This window comes from Moschus berezovskii, chromosome 23 (assembly GCF_049115385.1).
Source record: "Moschus berezovskii isolate FMDL1 chromosome 23, NW_MosBer_1.0, whole genome shotgun sequence".
Lineage (NCBI taxonomy): Eukaryota > Metazoa > Chordata > Mammalia > Artiodactyla > Moschidae > Moschus > Moschus berezovskii.
In genome coordinates this window covers 13,113,139-13,131,364 of record NC_142482.1, presented here as the reverse complement: position 1 = coordinate 13,131,364, position 18,226 = coordinate 13,113,139, and the positions used below count along the sequence as shown (strand labels likewise).

At 40.9% G+C, this 18,226-nt stretch overlaps 1 pseudogene; it reads left to right on the top strand.

The window, feature by feature from the left end:
- Positions 1 to 11,887: 11,887 nt before the first annotated feature.
- LOC129543379 (aurora kinase C pseudogene) lies at positions 11,888 to 12,796 on the top strand (annotated as a pseudogene).
- The last annotated feature ends 5,430 nt before the right edge of the window (positions 12,797 to 18,226 follow it).

Below are 18,226 nucleotides of genomic sequence, written 5' to 3'. Positions count from 1 at the left end.
ATACAGGCCACAGGACTTGAATTAGCGCAAGCAGACAGAACCTGAAACCAAGGGGAAAAAAGTGACACTTTTAAATTCATAACTCTGGTAATGCTTCCTTAGCCAAATTTGCAGATAGTAGGCCTTAGTAATCTGAGGAAGGAACCTTAGTATATTCTGTTTGTAAGTTGTAAATTTATATTATAAAGCTGGTCATATCTCTACTTTTCCTTTTAATCTGTGTACACATTATACATATGAGATATCTCTATACCTAAAATGTATTATTAGAATTGGATTCATAAAGTGTTAGTTGCTCAGTTGTATCTTTTTGCAATCCCATGGACTGTAGCCCACCAGGCTCCTCTGTCCATGATATTTGCCAGCAAGAATAAAGAGCTCTATTTAATTTTAATAAAAGAGAAACTTGCCAAGATGCCTTTCAGGTTTACATAAACTGGGAAATATTAAACATTAAATTGTACCTGGTATTAATGCTTAAGTTTGTTGATCTAATTAATATAGACATGTCTTGAGTCATCAACATTACATTGTGCCTAGGTTTAATATAAGCTAGTGAAGTGAAAGTCACTCAGTTGTGTCCGATTCTTTGTGACCCCATGGACTATAGAGTCCATGGAACTCTCCAGGCCAGAATACTGGAGTGGGTAACCATTCCCTTCTCCAGGGGATCTTTTCAACCCAGGGATCAAACCCAGGTCTCCTGAATTGCAGGCGGACATTTTTACCAGCTGAGCCACAAGGGAAGACTAAGAATATATAGGCTAAATAGGATCTAATTATATGTTACAAATTTGTCAACTAGGAAAGTAATTCAATATGAAGAAGCTTTTGAGGAAAAACACTAATGAGAAAACAATTTTGAGTAAATTTTAGAAATAATTATATTTTAGGATCTTTCCAGATATTCAACAACTTGAAAGTTAAAATTGTGCTACAATAAATTAATTGATGGAAAGTTTGTGAAAATTCTCAAAAAAGGAGTTTTATACATAATCAGTCAGGATTGACTAAGTTTTAAAACAAGTTTCAGTAAATGAACCATGGAAGAAAGCTAGTGCAAAACTTAAATTTGGCTTTCTCTCTCTTAAAGATGACAAGTTTCCTGAAGATGTTGAACTGCCTTTGATAAGAGATTTTTTGTTTATTTACCTTTAAAGCAATCTGCATTTGCCTTTGAAATTTTTTATTGTCACTTTGGCTATGTTTCATCAGTTCAATTCAGTCGCTCAGTTGAGTACAACTCTTTGTGACCCCATGGATTGCAGCAGGCCAGTCCTCCCTGTTCATCACCAACTCTCGGAGTCCATCAAACTCATGCCCATTGAGTCGGTGATGCCATCCAACCATCTAATCGTCTGTCATCCCCTTCTCTTCCTGCCCTCAATCTTTCCCACCACAGTTCAAAAGCATTAATTCTTCGGCGCTCAGCTTTCTTTATAGTCCAACTCTCGCATCCATAGGTGACTAAAGCATAGCCTTGACTAGACAGACCTTTGTTTGTAAAATAATGTCTCTGCTTTTTAATATGCTGTCTAGGTTGGACATAACTTTGCTTCCAAGGAGTAAGTGTCTTTGACTTTCATGGCTGCAGTCATCATCTACAGAGATTTTGCAGCCCCCAAAATAAAGTCTGCTACTGTTTTCCCTGTTTCTCCATCCGTTTGCCATGAAGTGATGGGACCAGATGCCATGATCTTAGTTTTCTGAATGTTGAGATTCAAGCCAACTTTTTCACTCTCTTCTTTCACTTTCATCAAAAAGCTCTTCAGTACTTCTTCGCTTTCTGCCATAAGGGTGGTGTCATCTGCATATCTGAGGTTATTGATATTTCTCCCAGCAATCTTGATTACAGTTGTGCTTCATCCAGCCCAGCGTTCCTCATGATGTACTCTGCATATAAGTTAAATAAGCAGGGTGACAATATACAACATTGACCTACTCCTTTTCCTATTTGGAACCACTCTGTTGTCCCATGTCCAGTTCTAACTGTTGTTTCCTGACCTGCCTACAGGTTTCTCAAGAGGCAGGTCAAGTGGTCTGGTATTCCCATCTGTTTCAGAATTTTCCAGTTTATTGTGATCCACACAGTCAAAGGCTTTGGCATAGCCGATAAAGCAGAAGTAGATGTTTTTCTGGAACTCTCTTGCTTTTTCGATGATCCAGAAGATGTTGGCAATGTGATTTCTGGTTCCTCTGCCTTTTCTAAAGCCAACTTGAAGATCTGAAAATTCCTGATTCACATACTGTTGAAGCCTGGCTTGGAGAAATTTGAGCATTACTTTACTAGAGTGTGAGATGAGTGCAATTGTGTGGTAGTTTGAGCATTCTTTGACTTTGCCGTTCTTTTTGATTGGAATGAAAACTGACATTTTCCAGTCCTGTGGCCACTGTTGAGTTTTCCAAAATTGATAACATATTGAATGCAGCACTTTCACAGCATCATCTTTTCGAATTTGAAATAGCTCACCTGGAATTCCATCACTTCCACTAGTTTGTTCAGAGTGATGCATCCTAATGCCCACTTGACTTTGCATTCCAGGATGTCTGTCTCGAGGTGAGTGATCACACCACCGTGATTATCAGTGTCATCAAGACATTTATTGTACAGTTCTTCTGTGTATCCTTGCCAACTCTTCTTAATATCTTCTGCTTCTGCTAGGTTCATGCCATTTCTGTCCTTTATTGAGCCCATCTTCACATGAAATGTTTCCTTGGTATCTCTAATTTTCTTGAAGAGATCTCCGGTCCTTCCCACTCTATTGCTTCCTTCTATTTCATTACACTGATCACTGAGGAAGGCTTTCTTATCTCTCCTTGCTATTCTTTGGAACTCTGCATTCAAATGGGTACATCTTTCCTTTTCTTATTTTCTTTATGCTTCTCTTCTTTTCACAGCTATTTGTAAGGTCTCCTTAGACAGGCATTTTGCTTTTTTTGCATTTCTTTTTCTTGGGGTGCTTTTGATCCCTATCTCCTGTTCAATGTCACAAACCCCAGTTCATAGTTCTTCAAGCACTCTGTCTATAAGATCTAATCCCTTAATTATATTTCTCACTTCCACTGTATAAATTAGGTCATACTTGAATGGCCTCGTGGTTTTCCATACTTTCTTCAATTTAAGTCTGAATTTGGCAATAAGGAGTTCATGATCTGTGCCACAGTTAGCTTCTGGTCTTGTTTTTGCTGCCTGTATCAATCTGATTTCGGTGTTGACCATCTGGTGATGTCCATGTGTAGAGTCTCCTCTTGTGTTCTTGGAAGAGGGTGTTTGCTATGACCAGTGCAGTCTCTTGGCAAAACTCTATTAGCCTTTTCCCTGCTTCATGCTGTACTCCAAGGCCAAATTTGCCTGTTACTCCAGGTGTTTCTTGACTTCCTAGTTTTGCATTCCAGTTCCCTAATATGAAAAAGACATCTTTTTTGGGTGTTAGTTCTAGAAGGTCTTATAGTGCCGGGAGCCAGCGAGGGAAATCCTACCCGTGGCAAAGGTCAATTGGGGAAGAGGCCTGACGGGCAAAGGCTAATCAGGACTCGAGGAACCCCCTGGACTTACCTGAGTATCTACCCCAGAGAAAACCGGAGTCTGACTGCCTTACCATCTTACGCCTCTTACCAAGTCCTCTAATACTTACGGGGGCTTCCCCCCAACCACCTTTCTCTGAAAACATTAACTCAGAGCTGTAGTTCAAAAGTTCTCCTCGGCTTAATAGGAGTGTTCCAGTCCAAGCCCCTCTGATAGCTTTCTAAATTGCATGACAAGTTTGTCCGGGCTCTTACAACTATGAATGTGACTGTTTACAGCCTCCCAGCCATGCAAGGACAGAAAGCCTAATATTCTAAAATACAGGAATTTGTTGAAGAAGTTAAAATCATTAGAATAGTACTAAAAAAGATTTCATTGTTGAATCAATGCTTGCTGCAAAGTTTCCTCTATCTATTGTATCCTTGGAAATATATTAATCACATATAGAGAAAATAAGTAGTAGCCTTTGATTTAACCACATCAGATCTTAAGTTAATAAATTCCTTTCTTGTAGCTCACTACACCCTTGCCTTATAGGAATGTAACTTTGTCATGTGTCTTTGGAGAATAGCACCTGACTTTAGGAAAATCAACTTAAAAGAATATAAGCCTTTTTCCAGCTAACTAACCTTTGTTAGGAGAGAGGGCCATAAACTGTTAGCAGGTCTCCTGGCCAGAAGATGATGTAAACCACCTAAAACTTTTGTATATCATGAGACATACAAAAATGAGCCCTGATCCTGATAAGGGTCAAGACTGCTGACCTCGTGTGATTTTGGCGTGACTCTATACATCTCTTTCTCTATTTTTTATGTGCACAACTTAGGGTATAAAAGCAGCACTGGAAAATAAAGTTTTGGGCCTTGCTCACTGAAGCTTGGTCTCCCTGTGTCGTTCTTTCTCTTTTTCCGTCCTTTTCTGTATTCTCCTTTTTCTGGTTGAGATCCTTGGAGCGCTGGGCCCTCTGCGTTTACTTATCTGCCTGGGCTTTTAAGACCCACTCGAGGGGGTGCCCTGGTGGGGTACCTCCAGTGATTCGAGAGGGCGCCTGCGGCCTACGTAAACAGAGCAAACCCCGTGCTGGGGTTTTATTGGTTTCCTGCGTAAACCAAGGAATCATCAGCCCCTGACTCTCTCTCTCTCTCTCTCTCTGACACTGACGCTGTTCATCCCAAGGATACCCTGGGCCATATTGAGGCTGGTCCCCGATATTATAGGTCTTCATAGAACCATTCATCTTCAGCGTCTTCAGTATTACTGATCGGGACATAGGTTTGGATTACCGTGGTATTGAATGGTTTGCTTCATATACGAACAGAGATCATTCTATCGTTTTTGAGTGTCCCTCCAAGTACTGCATTTTGGACCTTTTTGTTGACTATAATGGCTACTCTATTTCTTCTAAGGTATTCTTGCCCACAGTAGTAGATATAATCGTCATCTGAGTTAAATTTACCCATTCCAGTCCATTTTAGTTCGCTGATTCCTAAAATGTTGACATTCACTCTTGCCGTGTCCTGTTTGAGCATTTCCACCTTGCCTTGATTCACGGACCTAGCATTCTAGGTTCCTATACAATATTGCTCTTTACAGCATAGGACTTTGCTTCCATCACTAGTCCCATCCACAACTGGGCATTGTCTTTACTTTGGCTTTGTCTGTTCATTAATCTCCAGTAGCATATTGGGCACCTACAGACCTGGAGAGTTAATCTTTCAGTGTCCTATCTTTTTGTCTTTTCATATTGTTCATGGGGTTCTCAAGGCAAGAATATTGGTGTGGTTTGCCAGTCCCTTCTCCAGTGGACCACACTGTGTCAGAACTCTCCACCATCACCTGCCATCTTGGATGGCCCTACACAGCATGGCTCATAGTTTCACTGAGTTAGACAAGCCGTGGTTCATGTGATTAGATTCATTAGTTTTCTGTGATTATGGTTTTCAGTATATCTTTCCTCTGATGGAGAAGGACAAGAGGCTTTTGGAAACTTCCTGATGGGAGCGACTGACTGAGAGGGAAAGTGGGCCTTGTTCTGATGGGCGAGGCCATGCTCCGTAAATTATTAATCCAATTTTCTGTTGATGGGTGGAGCTCTGTTACCTTCCTGATGTTTACCTGGGGCCAAACTACGGTGGAGATAATGAAGATAATGGTGATCTCCCTCAAAGATTCCATGCATGTACTGCTACACTCAGTGTCCCCAGTCCTGCAGCAGGCCACCACTGACCCATGCCTCCACCGGAGACTCCCAGACATCCACAGGCAAGTCCAGGACAGTCTCCTGTAGGGTCACTGCTCTTTTATCCTGGGTTCCTGGTGCACAAGTTTCTGTTGTGCCCTCCAAAATTCTACTTCCAGGTCCTGTGTAAGTTCTGGGAGCTCTACGGTGTGGCTAATGGTGACCTCCTCCAAGAGGACTTATGCCATACCCAAGTCTGCTGCACCCAGAGCCCCTGTCCCTGTTGCCGACAAACGCCAACCCATACCCCCACAGGAGACACTCATAATTCTGTCTCAGTCTCTGTAGGGTCCCTGGGTCCTGGTGTGCAGAAGGTGTGTTTGAGCCCTCTGAGTGTCTCTGGCGGGAATGGGGTTTGATTCTAAACGTAAATTCACCCCTCCTACCATCTTTCTGGGGCTTCTCCTTTGCCCTTGGATGTGGGGTATCTCCTCACAGCTGCTTCAGTGCCTACTGTCTTACTGGGGTTTCTCTGACCTTGTATGTGGGATATCTCCACACGGCCAGTCCAGCGAAGCACAGCCATCATTCCTGACCTTGGATGTGGGATGTCTCTTCACGGGCTGCTCCAGCAAAGCGTAGCTGCCATCCTGACCTTGGGCTATAATGGCTACTCTCTCCTCTCCTCAGTCGCTCCAGTGCTGCACAGCTACTGCTCACAGCATAGCGAGGGGGAAAAGAAACCCCCTACAATGCAGAAAATACAGGAGATGCAGGTTCCATTTCTTGGTCAGGAATAGCCCCTGGAGTGGGAAATGACAACACACTCCAACATTCTTACCTGGGAAATCCCATGAAGAGAGGGCCTGGTGGACAGTTTAGAGGGTCACAAGGAGTCAGACACGACTGACTATGGATGAACACAGTGATGTATGAACCTGTTATGTTTTAAAATGTTTTGGGTTCTTTTGACAAAACTCCAAAGTCAAATTATTATAAAGTTCTTTTGAGTTCTACCTAACTTTGGGGTGCTTCAAAAAGTCCCTGAAACACCCCAAAGGGAGATATTAAACTTATTAGGTTCACTTGGTAATAAATTTTAAATTATATGGAATTTAATACAGATATTCTAGAAATTATATGGAGTTCCTAAAATTGGATATGTCCTGGTAGGATATTATCAGTCATAATTCTATTTATTTTCTGAAAATGTTGTATGTAACAGCAGTAACTGGGTTGCTTTGTCAAATGCAGTGACTTTAATCAGATTTAAACATGCTTTCTTAAGTCTTTTGTTATTATAGACAGTTATGGTTTCACTCTGATGCCTTTGCAAAAATGCCTCCTCTTCAAGATTTACAAAAATAATTTCTAGATAAATATGAGTTTCTGATTTTCAGACCATAATGCTGAAGTCAATAAGAAATTGAAGAATTCCATTCAGTTACTGATAACTTCATAAAGCTGTTAACAAAAATATTAGCTACATAGGACTGAGCAAACTGGAAAACACAGTTGTAATTTTTATGGTTTCTAACTAAAAAATTATTGGTTTAAATCTGTGTTTTCAGGTATAAGGAAACCCTTCTCCTTAAACTAATTATGACTTAAGATAACTTGGTAAATTATACCTTTTGTGAGCAAAATTGAAATATTCATCTTTTTCTCTCTACCTGGTTGATCTTTCAGTAGCATATGCTTGCCTCAAAGATTAAGCCATGCACAAGTGTGCATGGCAGGGACAATGAAACTGAAGAAGGCTCATTAAGTCAATTATGACTTCTTCGGTCACTTGATTATTACAACTGGATTACAACTAGTTATGATAATCATTATTTCAATTGTTGTTTATTTTCAAATCATGTTTTGTTGTCTCCCTGCTGCACTGTACCATTATCAGTGTTACTAACTCCATTAGTTATATCCTGTCTAATTTATAAGATTTTATCTCTTGCAATGTGTAATCAGGCCCCCAAGAAAACTTTAACCGTAGGCTAAACATTTTGAGAAAATCACATTTATAACATAAAATAATTGTACTCATGTGATTCTAGGTATGGGAAGAACCACAAAGGAAAATGTCTCTGGGATTATAGTTAAACAGAGTCCAGAGAATTTAAAATATTGATGAGGACTGGTCCAAAACTTAACACCTAGAGTGGCATATCAAGAATTTTCACCCAGCACCAGGAGACAAAAACTGATCATGAAACATCTCTCAAATATTAGTCAAATTCCTGACCAAGACGGGTAGACCTGAGGAAAATAATCAGCAATTGCAGACCTCAAACATGAGGTGGTGAGCCTCAAGGAAGGAGAATATCTGCCATCTGGCAGTCATCAGACTGTGGCCATACCTTATGATAAACCCTGAGGAAATGGCAGGCCCCAGATAGCTGAGGTACTAACAAATAAATTATTTTAGTGAGCTCTAACTCTTGCAAATTTACATACATAGAAAAGTGCTAAATTCCTTAATTTCAAATGCTGCCTTCCAGGTTTGAAGCTCAATATTTCCAAATCTATGTGTATAAAATAGACACTTTTCCAAGAAGAACAAATAAAGACAAATCTGAACACTTGGAACACTGGCAATGATGGTGAACACTCCCAGAAAGACCCACCTGACATAGCAGTTGGAAGGGTTATTGCCTCCTTTTCCACAAGATTGTGGAAGGAACTGACAGTGGGGGGTTGTTGTAGGGAAAAGTCAATTCTGACTCTATATTGGAACTGGTTCTTTGACTTGCTTTCCTTTGCTTTTGTTATTATAATCATACATAATGGGCTGCCTCAGAGAATCCTGCCCCTCTGTCTGACTGCTAAACTAACATGCCTTTGTTCAGAACGCTGTCTACCTGTAAATGGTGAGTAAGTGATAAAGTTGCTCAGCCGTGTCCAACTTTTTGCGACCGCATGGACTATATAGTCCATGGAATTCTACCCAAGGGAATGGGTAGCCTTTCCCTTCTCCAGGGGGTCTTTCCAACCCAGAAACTGAACCGGGGTCTCCTGCATTGCACCTTTGTGGCTCTGCTGGTAAAGAATATGCCTGCAATGTGGGAGACTTGGATTCGATCCCTGGGTTGGGAAGATCCCCTGGAGAAGGGAAAGGCTACCCACTCCAGTATTCTGGCCTGGAGAATTCCATGGACTATACAGTCCATGGGGTTGCAAAGAGTCAGATACGACTGAGCGACTTTTACTTCACTTCACTTCTCCTGCATTGCAAGCAGATTTTTTACCAACTGAGTTGTCAGCAAAGTCTACCTGTAGATGGTAGGAAGGAAGACATTAACACATTCCCCTGCCTGAGGCTTGCCATTCTGTGAAATATTTGCAAGATTAATGGTCTTTGTACTTTGTTTCCTTACCTCACCCTACACCCCCACCCATCTCTGATCTATAAAAGAACCTGGCATCCAGACCCTTGTAAGATAGTTATTTTGAAATGTTAGTCTACCTTATTCTTGGCCGTCTGGCTCTCCAAATGCAGTCGTATTCTTTGCCTCACCACCTCTTCTCTCAGATTGATTGGCCTCTCATGCAGCAAGCAGAGCAAGCTTGGATTCAGTAATAGTAACAATCTGATCTGCCTGCAACCATCACTGCTTTGGCCATGGCCAGAGCCCAGGGACCCTGCCCTGTAGAGGTCCTTCTGGCACTCCTGCAGCCCCTGTGACTAGAACTCCAGTGCTGGAGAATGACCCTGAAATCCAGATTTGCCCATTGCTTTTGCTGCTATTGGAAGCACTCCAGAAACAGAAAAAAATCATTTCCCTTCAAAGCTTTTGCACTCAGACCTGGACTTCCATTAGCAGACAGTGACTGGGGTTTGGGAATCTGGGTACGTAGTTTGCTGCCTTTCAGCCTCCTGTTCATCAAAAAGCATGGAAGGATGGGAATGAATCTGAGATCTAATATGGGCCTGATGATTTATCTCTATAGTTCCTGAGCATTTATTCTTACCATTGCACCCATATTAATCTCTCATACACAGTATTCAGAAGCACTTCATAATTTTAACCTAATAAGCAAGTATTTTTTGTACAAATTAAATTGTTCTCAGATTAAGGGGAAATATAAGGATCTGGAATTTTCCATAATTATTTCTGTATGATGTTAATTTCCTTTCTAGTTCATTCACTATCTATCCCTTGTATTCAGCAAACTAAAGCCTCTGTGAAATACAACCAACACTACTTACATAAAAGAATAGGTAAGCCTATTAAACAGAGTGAAGTAAGTCAGAAAGAAAAACACCAATTCAGTATATTAACACATATATATGGAATTTAGAAAGATGGTAACAATGACCCTATATGTGAGACAGCAAAAGAGACACAAATGTAAAGAACAGACTTTTGGACTCTGTGGGGAAAAGACAAGGGTGGGATGATTTGAGAGAATAGCATTGAAATATATATATTATCATATGTGAAATAGATTGCCAGTCCAGGTTCAATGCATGAGACAGGGTGCTCAGGGCTAGTGCATTGGGACGACCCTGAGGGATGGGATGGGGAGGGAGGTTGGAGGGGGTTCAGGATGGGGAACACATGTATACCCATGGCTGATTCATGTCAATGTATGGCAAAAACCACTACAATATAGTAAAGTCATTAGCTTCCAATTAAAATAAATAAATTAGTTAAAAATAGGTAAAAGGGAGAAAGTGAAAGAAAATTAAATCAGTTAATGAATATACATGGATCATACATAAAATGTATTAAAATCACAAATACATAAATAACATGTAAGCAGGCAGATGCTACTATTCTCTCACTCTCTCTCTCTTTTTTTTTAAACAATGATTTCTTTGCCATACTTGACATTAGTAACTATAAAGGTGCAGAGGGAGAGAGACAGACAGAAATGAAAATGGGTACAAATGAAGACCAGAATGGCAAAAACACTTCAACACCAAGAGGTATTTACTAATCAGTGGCTTGAAAGCCATTGAACTTTTTTTTTTTTTTTCCCTCCACAAACCAGTTTAAGAATCTTTAAGAATATGGGCCAAACCAATGCACATGAGCAGGTACATGTAGTATTTCTCACACCGTTTCAGAAGATTCACTGACCCTCTGACATCCATCAACTCAAGATACATGTTCTATAATGATTAGCTATTATTTTTCTAACAAGAGAAAAGTATGCAAGATGCTCTTAAGGAAACACAGCTTATTTGATAATAAAGAAATTTTCAATACTTCTAGGAAAAGAAAACAACAAAATCTTTTTTTAGGTTAAAATGGCCACATAATCTTCAAATTATTTAATTCTAAAATCTCAGAATATTTTAAAAATGAGCTGATAGTCATTTGCTTTAAGCAAGTTCAGAGAATCTAGGATGTTCCTGAATGCTTTATCATCTTTATAATGTTATGAATTTTGTTTCTTAGATAACACAAAGCTAAACTCAAATAATTCACTGAAAATAGTGTATAATAACTATTATACTCCATAAAGATATCATATCTTAGTTTATTTTCATATTGGTTCCTTTGGGAAACCATCTTGCATAGAAAATTTACAAGTACATGGAGACAGGTGTGGGAAGAAAATTAAAAAAAAGATTTTCTTACTTATAATAACATTTTAGTGATTAATATCCAATATACATAGAGGTATAGCTTCAATTTTCTTTGAAAATGCAGATGAAGTTTTTTGCCAAAGTATTCAATTCAATATTTCACTTTTTTTCAGATTCTGTAGAAGACTTTATCAGCATGTATCTTCCTAGTATTTCATCAACTATGCTCCTTTAATATCAAATAGGGATTGAATTTGTTCTAACACATAATAAATAATGTATGTCATTCAATTGATTGGTGATGATATTAATACTACTTAAGAATATTCTATGTCACCAAAGTAAGAGAGAAAAGAATTGACCCGAAAGAGAGTATCCATGGAAAAATTAATTGTACATTATTTATTTGATTTAATAAACAATCTTGAATATGTTAATTGCCTTGACTTTTTACAATTTTCAAAGTTATTTCACAAGGTAGAAAGGAAGATGGAGGGAACCTCCAAGTGGTGTCCTCTCAGCCTCTGCGACCTCTCTGTGTGCGAGCAGGTCGGGTTTGGAAGAAGTTCATCCTGAGTGTTCTCCTGCCTGGATACCCAGCTCCACAAGGCTCAGGAAGGCGCCCTCCTCACCACCATCCCTTGTCATGAGCCACCAAAAAGCTGCTAGGAAGTCGAACAGGGGTCAGCCCGCAGCTGTAACAGTTCAAACGGGGCCCAGCACCCCTATCGTGCGGCGTTTCACAATTGATGATTTTGAAATCGGGAGTCCTCTCGGAGAGGGAAAATTTGGGAATGTGTACCTGGCTTGCCTCAAGGAAACCATTTCATTGTGGCCCTGAAAGTCCTCTTCAAGTCCCAGATAGAGAAGGAAGGACTGGAACACCAGTTGCGCAGGGAAATTGAAATCCAGGTGCACTTACAACTCTGCAATATCCTTTGCCTGTACAACTACTTCCATGATGCACGCCGGGTGTACCTGATTCTAGAATATGCTCCAAGTGGTGAGCTCTACAAGGAGTTACAATAGAGTCACACGTTTGATGAACAGTGTACAGCCACGGTAATGGAGGAGTTGGCAGATGCTCTGACCTACTGACATGAAAAGAAGGTGATTCACAGGGATATTAAGCCAGAGAACCTGCTGCTGGGGCTCATGGGTGAGGGAAGATGGCAGACTTTGGATGGTCTGTGCACACGCCATCTCTAAGGAGAAAGACGATGTGTGGGATGCTGGACTACTTGCCCCCAGAAATGATTGAGGGGAGAACATACAATGAGAAGGTAGATCTATGGTGCCTAGGGGTGCTCTGCTACGAGCCGCTGGTGGGAAATCCGCCCTTTGAGAGTGCCTCCCATAATGAAACCTACAGACGCATCCTCAAGGTAGATGTAAGATTTCCTGCATCAATACCTTTGGGGGCTCAGGACCCGATCTCCAGGCTTCTCAGATACCAGCCCTCAGAGCAGCTGTCCTTGGCTCAGGTATTGAAGCACCCATGGGTCCGGCTCACTCTCGGAGGGTGCTGCCCCAGCTGCTCAAATGGCTTCCTTAGCCCTGTCCACCCATATTCTTTTGTGATTGATTGTGGAACACCCTGGCTCTGGTATCTCATCTGTCTTTTGTTTCTTTGCTTGTAAGATGCATCATGCTAGTTAATAAGGGCTCCCCTTGTGGCTCATCTGGTAAAGAATCTGCCTGCAGTGCGGGAGACCTGGGTTCAATCCCTGGGTTGGGAATATTCCCTGGAAAGGGGAAAGGCTACCCACTCCAGTATTCTGACCTGGAGAATTCCATGGACTATACAGTCCATGGGATCACAGAGTCAGACACAACTAAGCGACTTTTAGCATTAATAAAGGTCAAATCATTTTATTTATTTAAAAAAAAAAGAAAGGAAGGAAGATGGAGTGAAGTAAAACTAAAATTTAATTGATGTAGATTTATAATAATTTTCGGTCAGTTCAGTTTAGTTCAGTCGCTCAGTCGTGTCTGACTCTTTGCGACCCCATGAATCACAGCCCGCCAGGCCTCAAATATCAATAACCTCAGATATGCAGATGACACTACCCTTATGGCAGAAAGTGAAGAGGAAGTAAGAAGTCTCTTGATAAAAGTAAAAGAGGAGAGTGAAAAAGTTGGCTTGAAGCTCAACATTCAGAAAACTAAGATCATGACATCTGGTCCCATCACTTCATGGCAAATATTGGGCTCCAAAATCACTGTGGATGCTGATTGCAGCCATGAAATTAAAAGACGCTTACTCCTTGGAAGGAAAATTATGACCAACCAAATAGCATATTAAAAAGCAGAGACATTACTTTGCCAACCAAGGTCCGTCTAGTCAAGGCTATGGTTTTTCCAGTGTTCATGTATGGATGTGAGAGTTGGACTGTGAAGAAAGTTGATCGCCGAAGAATTGATGCTCTTGAACTGTGGTGATGGAGAAGACTCTTGAGAGTCCTAGTCAAATATCTAAAATTCAAATAAGAAAAAATATCTAATTCAGATAATGCAATTAATTTCTTATAAACCTAGCTTGATAATTTTGTCATTATTAATGTTTAGACTTTTTCCACCTGGAGTCCTATCTCATTTTCTTTTTTTTTTTTGTCTATTACTTGTTTTTCAGGTGAATGCTGTTAAGCAAGGACTGCTGTTTCCTCAGGTGTCAGGAAAGGAGCTGTTTGTGTTTGTAATAACTCAGTCCTCTTCTGGGGGTCACTCAGGCACATGCATAATTCATGAGCAGAGCTTCACAGAAACAAATTCTGCAATAGTTTCAGGGTCTCCGGGATTTCCAATTTTACTTCCTCATTTTTATCACTGAGATTTCTGGAAGGTTACTTTCTGTAAGTTGAGAGCCAGTGTTACAATGTTTTGGTATTAGTTATGAAACCATCATGCTATCTTCCCCAATGGGTGACAACCAACGTGTGTAAAATTTGAGAAATCTCCAGTTTGATCAGTTACCTCAATGGACTACTTCATACAGAAATAATTTTATCATTTATCTGCACACATATCTGTTACTGTCTGTCCTTTTGAGTTATCTTAGTTGCTATACTGAAGTTCTGAATCCATCACATAGATTAGATTGTACCAGTGAACCAGTGAAGTTGCTCAGTCATGTTGGACTCTTTGTGATCCCATGGACTCCATCCATGGAATTTTCCAGGCAATAATACTGAAGTGGTTTGCCACTTCCTTCTCCAGGGGATCTTCCCAACCCAGGGATAGAATCCAGGTCTCCTGCGTTGCAGGCAGACACTTTACCATCTGAGCCACCAGGGAAGCCAAGTCATAGATTGTACAGCCTTATTTTTTTATAGAAATTTCTTTATGGTATTTCAGATTTTTTCTCCAACACAAATACAGGCAGGAATATTAGCCATGCTGTTTAGTAATCTCCTATAGTACCTAAAGCATATTTTTGTATTGAAGAAAACATAACATGAGAAACTGAATAAATAAGCCAAAGACATAAGTGGTCACAGGTAGTCATTCAGCCTATTTTTGTTGAGCACTTACTTGATGCGAGACACTATGCTTTTGATGTTGGGATTCAAAGCAGAATAAAACAGAAACACTGACCTCATAGAGCAGTCTACAGATGTAGACAGGAATTCACACCAAAAGTCTACATTCCAGACAACCAACAACAGAAGAAAACCCAAGATGCAATAGAAAGAGCGGGGAATTGTGTAAAAGGCAGAGTTAGTAAGAGCTTGACAGAGATAATGAGGCTGAGTCTAGATTTCAGTTCAATAGAGAGTTTACATGATTAACTTTTTTATGCAAAATCATCCCTTGCTCTTGGTAATAAGTTCCAGCTATGTGCACTATTTTACCAAAGTCAAGCAATGTTCATTTATAAAACTCTATGCTAAATACAACAACACAGCTGAGAACAATTAGAGGGCTTTTGCATATTAGTTTTCTCATGAAAAGAAAAGCTAATAATATAGCTGCAATAGACCAATTTTTTATTTCAAACGGAATTTTATTTATCAATTTGTTTTTAATCCTGCCCACAAAGCAGCACAATCCCATAGGCTCACACTTTCACCCTAGCAACACCTGTGAGTGACACATAGATGGAACTCAGAGCAGCTTCATCATCCGTGTTCATAATTTATGCCAAGTGCTACACTTAGAAGATGATCAAGTGTTGTCTAATTTTAAAATTACATAATTTAAAATTACCTCTCAGAGCTAAGCAAAATTATGCCATTTCGTTTCAATACTTGCTTGACATAACAACTGCTTTATAGTTTAAAATCCTTATAATAAAGACATAAAATTTCCTTAATATTTGGAATGGATTTTAAAATGTTTCTAAGCAAAATCACTGCAGATGCTGATTGCAGCCATGAAATTAAAAGACGCTTGCTCCTTGGCAGGAAAGTTATGACCAACCTTGATGGTATATTAAAAAGCAGAGACATTACTTTGCCGACCAAGGTCCGTCTAGTCAAGGCAATGGTTTTTCCCGTGGTCATGTATGGATGTGAGAGTTGGACTGTGAAGAAAGCTGATCGCCGAAGAATCGATGCTTTTGAACTGTGGTGTTGGAGAAGACTCTTGAGAGTCCCTTATACTGCAAGGAGATCCAACCAGTCCATTCTAAAGGAGATCAATCCTGGATGTTCATTGGAGGGACTGATGCTAAAGCTGAAACTCCAATACTTTGGCCACCTCATGAGACGAGTTGACTCACTGGAAAAGACTCTGATGCTGGGAAAGGTTGGGGGCGGGAGGAGAAGGGGACGACGGAGAATGAGATGGCTGGATGGCATCACCGACTCTGTGGACATGAGTTTGAGTGTACTCCGGGAGTTGGTGATGGACAGGGAGGCCTGGCGTGCTGTGATTCATGGGGTCGCGGAGAGTCGGACACGACTGAGCGACTGAACTGAACTGAAGCTTTCATTTATAGCCCTATTTGGTTTAGGCTTTAGAGTTCTAGAATAGATTTTATTACATCTTCATTGAGAGCTGTTGAAGTTTGAGCTCACATTTCCTTTTAGTTGGGCTTCCCTTGTGGCTTAGCTGGTAAAGAATACGCCTGCAATGCGGGAGATCTGCATTTGATCCCTGGGTTGGGAAGATCCCCTGGAGAAGGGAAAGGCTACCCACACCAGTATTCTGGCCTGGAGAATTCCATTGACTATATAGTCTATGGGGTCACAAAGAGTCGACACGACTGAGCGACTTTCGCACTCACTTCTTTTAAGTATAGGTAAGTATAGGAACTGTACGGTACCCCATACATCCGAAGTCAACAATCTATAAAAACAACAACAACAACAAAAAAAAACTATTAATATTCCCTTCATATAAACAAGCTGTTAGAGCAAGCGTTTTACACTTGCTCAGTTGAAGACAACGACCCAGAATCCTATCTCCAGCCCTCCACTCCTTCGTCCCGCCCCCTGCTTCTCCCTGGGACACCTGCCCCTCCCCAAGTTTGCAGTTTGCTGGTGGCCCTTGTGCTGCAGCTCCTGGCTACCTGGCCCTGGGGGGTTGGGGGGCAGAGGAGCAGCAGCTATAGATGTTCGTGTGTGTATCTGATTATCACGCACATTCCTGGCAGATGTGGTGAACAACTGCTACCCTGACTGCCAAAGTGTGGCCACCTGGCGGTTCCCGCAACAGGGTTCTGGGGTTCCCAGTAGCAGGGTTCTGGCCGCCAGCTTTGGAGTTGATGAGACGTAGGTACCTTCGTGGGATGTCATTTCATCAGTGAGTGCCTGAGCTCGACAGTGTGGGGACAAACTCCAGACAGCCCCATCCTTCCCGTGACACTGGTAGCAGCTCTTCTAAAGGGATGTTTGGGGGATTCATTCCTGAACACTGGGCATACAGTTCTTGTGACAACTTCCTCTTGGAAATCCCTTTCTCCTTGAAATAGCTAGAATGGTTGCTGTTTCCTGCTATTGAATATGACAGAGATTAATTGTGAGTCTCTCTCATGGGTGCCCAAACCTTGCTGCCTTAGAAACTGCTTCTTTTCACTAGTTTGCAGCTGTTGGCATCATTGATGAACTGTATACTCACTTGAAATAGCTCAACTGGAATTCCATCACCTCCACTAGCTTTGTTTGTAGTGATGCTTTCTAAGGCCCACTTGACTTCACATTCCAAGATGTCTGGCTCTAGGTCAGTGATCACATTATCGTGACTATCTTGGTCGTGAAGATCTTTTTTGTACAGTTCTTCTGTGTATTCCTGCCACCTCTTCTTAATATCTTCTGCTTCTGTTAGGTCCATACCATTTCTGTCCTTTATCGAGCCCATCTTTGCATGAAATGTTCCCTTAGAATCTCTAATTTTCTTGAAGAGATCTCTTGTTTTTCCTATTCTGTTGTTTTCCTCTATTTCTTTGCATTGATCACTGAGGAAGGCTTTCTTATCTCTCCTTGCTATTCTTTGGAACTCTTGCACTCATCTCACACGCTAGTAAAGTCATGCTCAAAATTCTCCAAGCCAGGCTTCAGCAGTATGTAAACCGTGAACTCCCAGATGTTCAAGCAGGTTTTAGAAAAGGCAGAGGCACCAGAGATCAAATTGCCAACATCCGCTGGATCATGGAGAAAGCAAGAGAGTTCCAGAAAAACATCTATTTCTGCTTCATTGACTATGCCAAAGCCTTTGACTGTGTGGATCACAATAAACTGTGGAACATTCTGAAAGAGATGGGAATCCCAGACCACCTGACCTGCCTCTTGAGAAACCTGTATGCAGGTCAGGAAGCAACAGTTAGAACTGGACATGGAACAACAGACTGGTTCCAAATAGGAAAAGGTGTACGTCAAGGTTGTATATTGTCACCTTGCTTATTTAACTTATATGCAGAGTACATCATGAGGAACGCTGGGCTGGAAGAAGCACAAGCTGGAATCAAGATTGCTGGGAGAAATATCAATAACCTCAGATATGCAGATGACACTACCCTTATGGCAGAAAGTGAAGAGGAACTCAA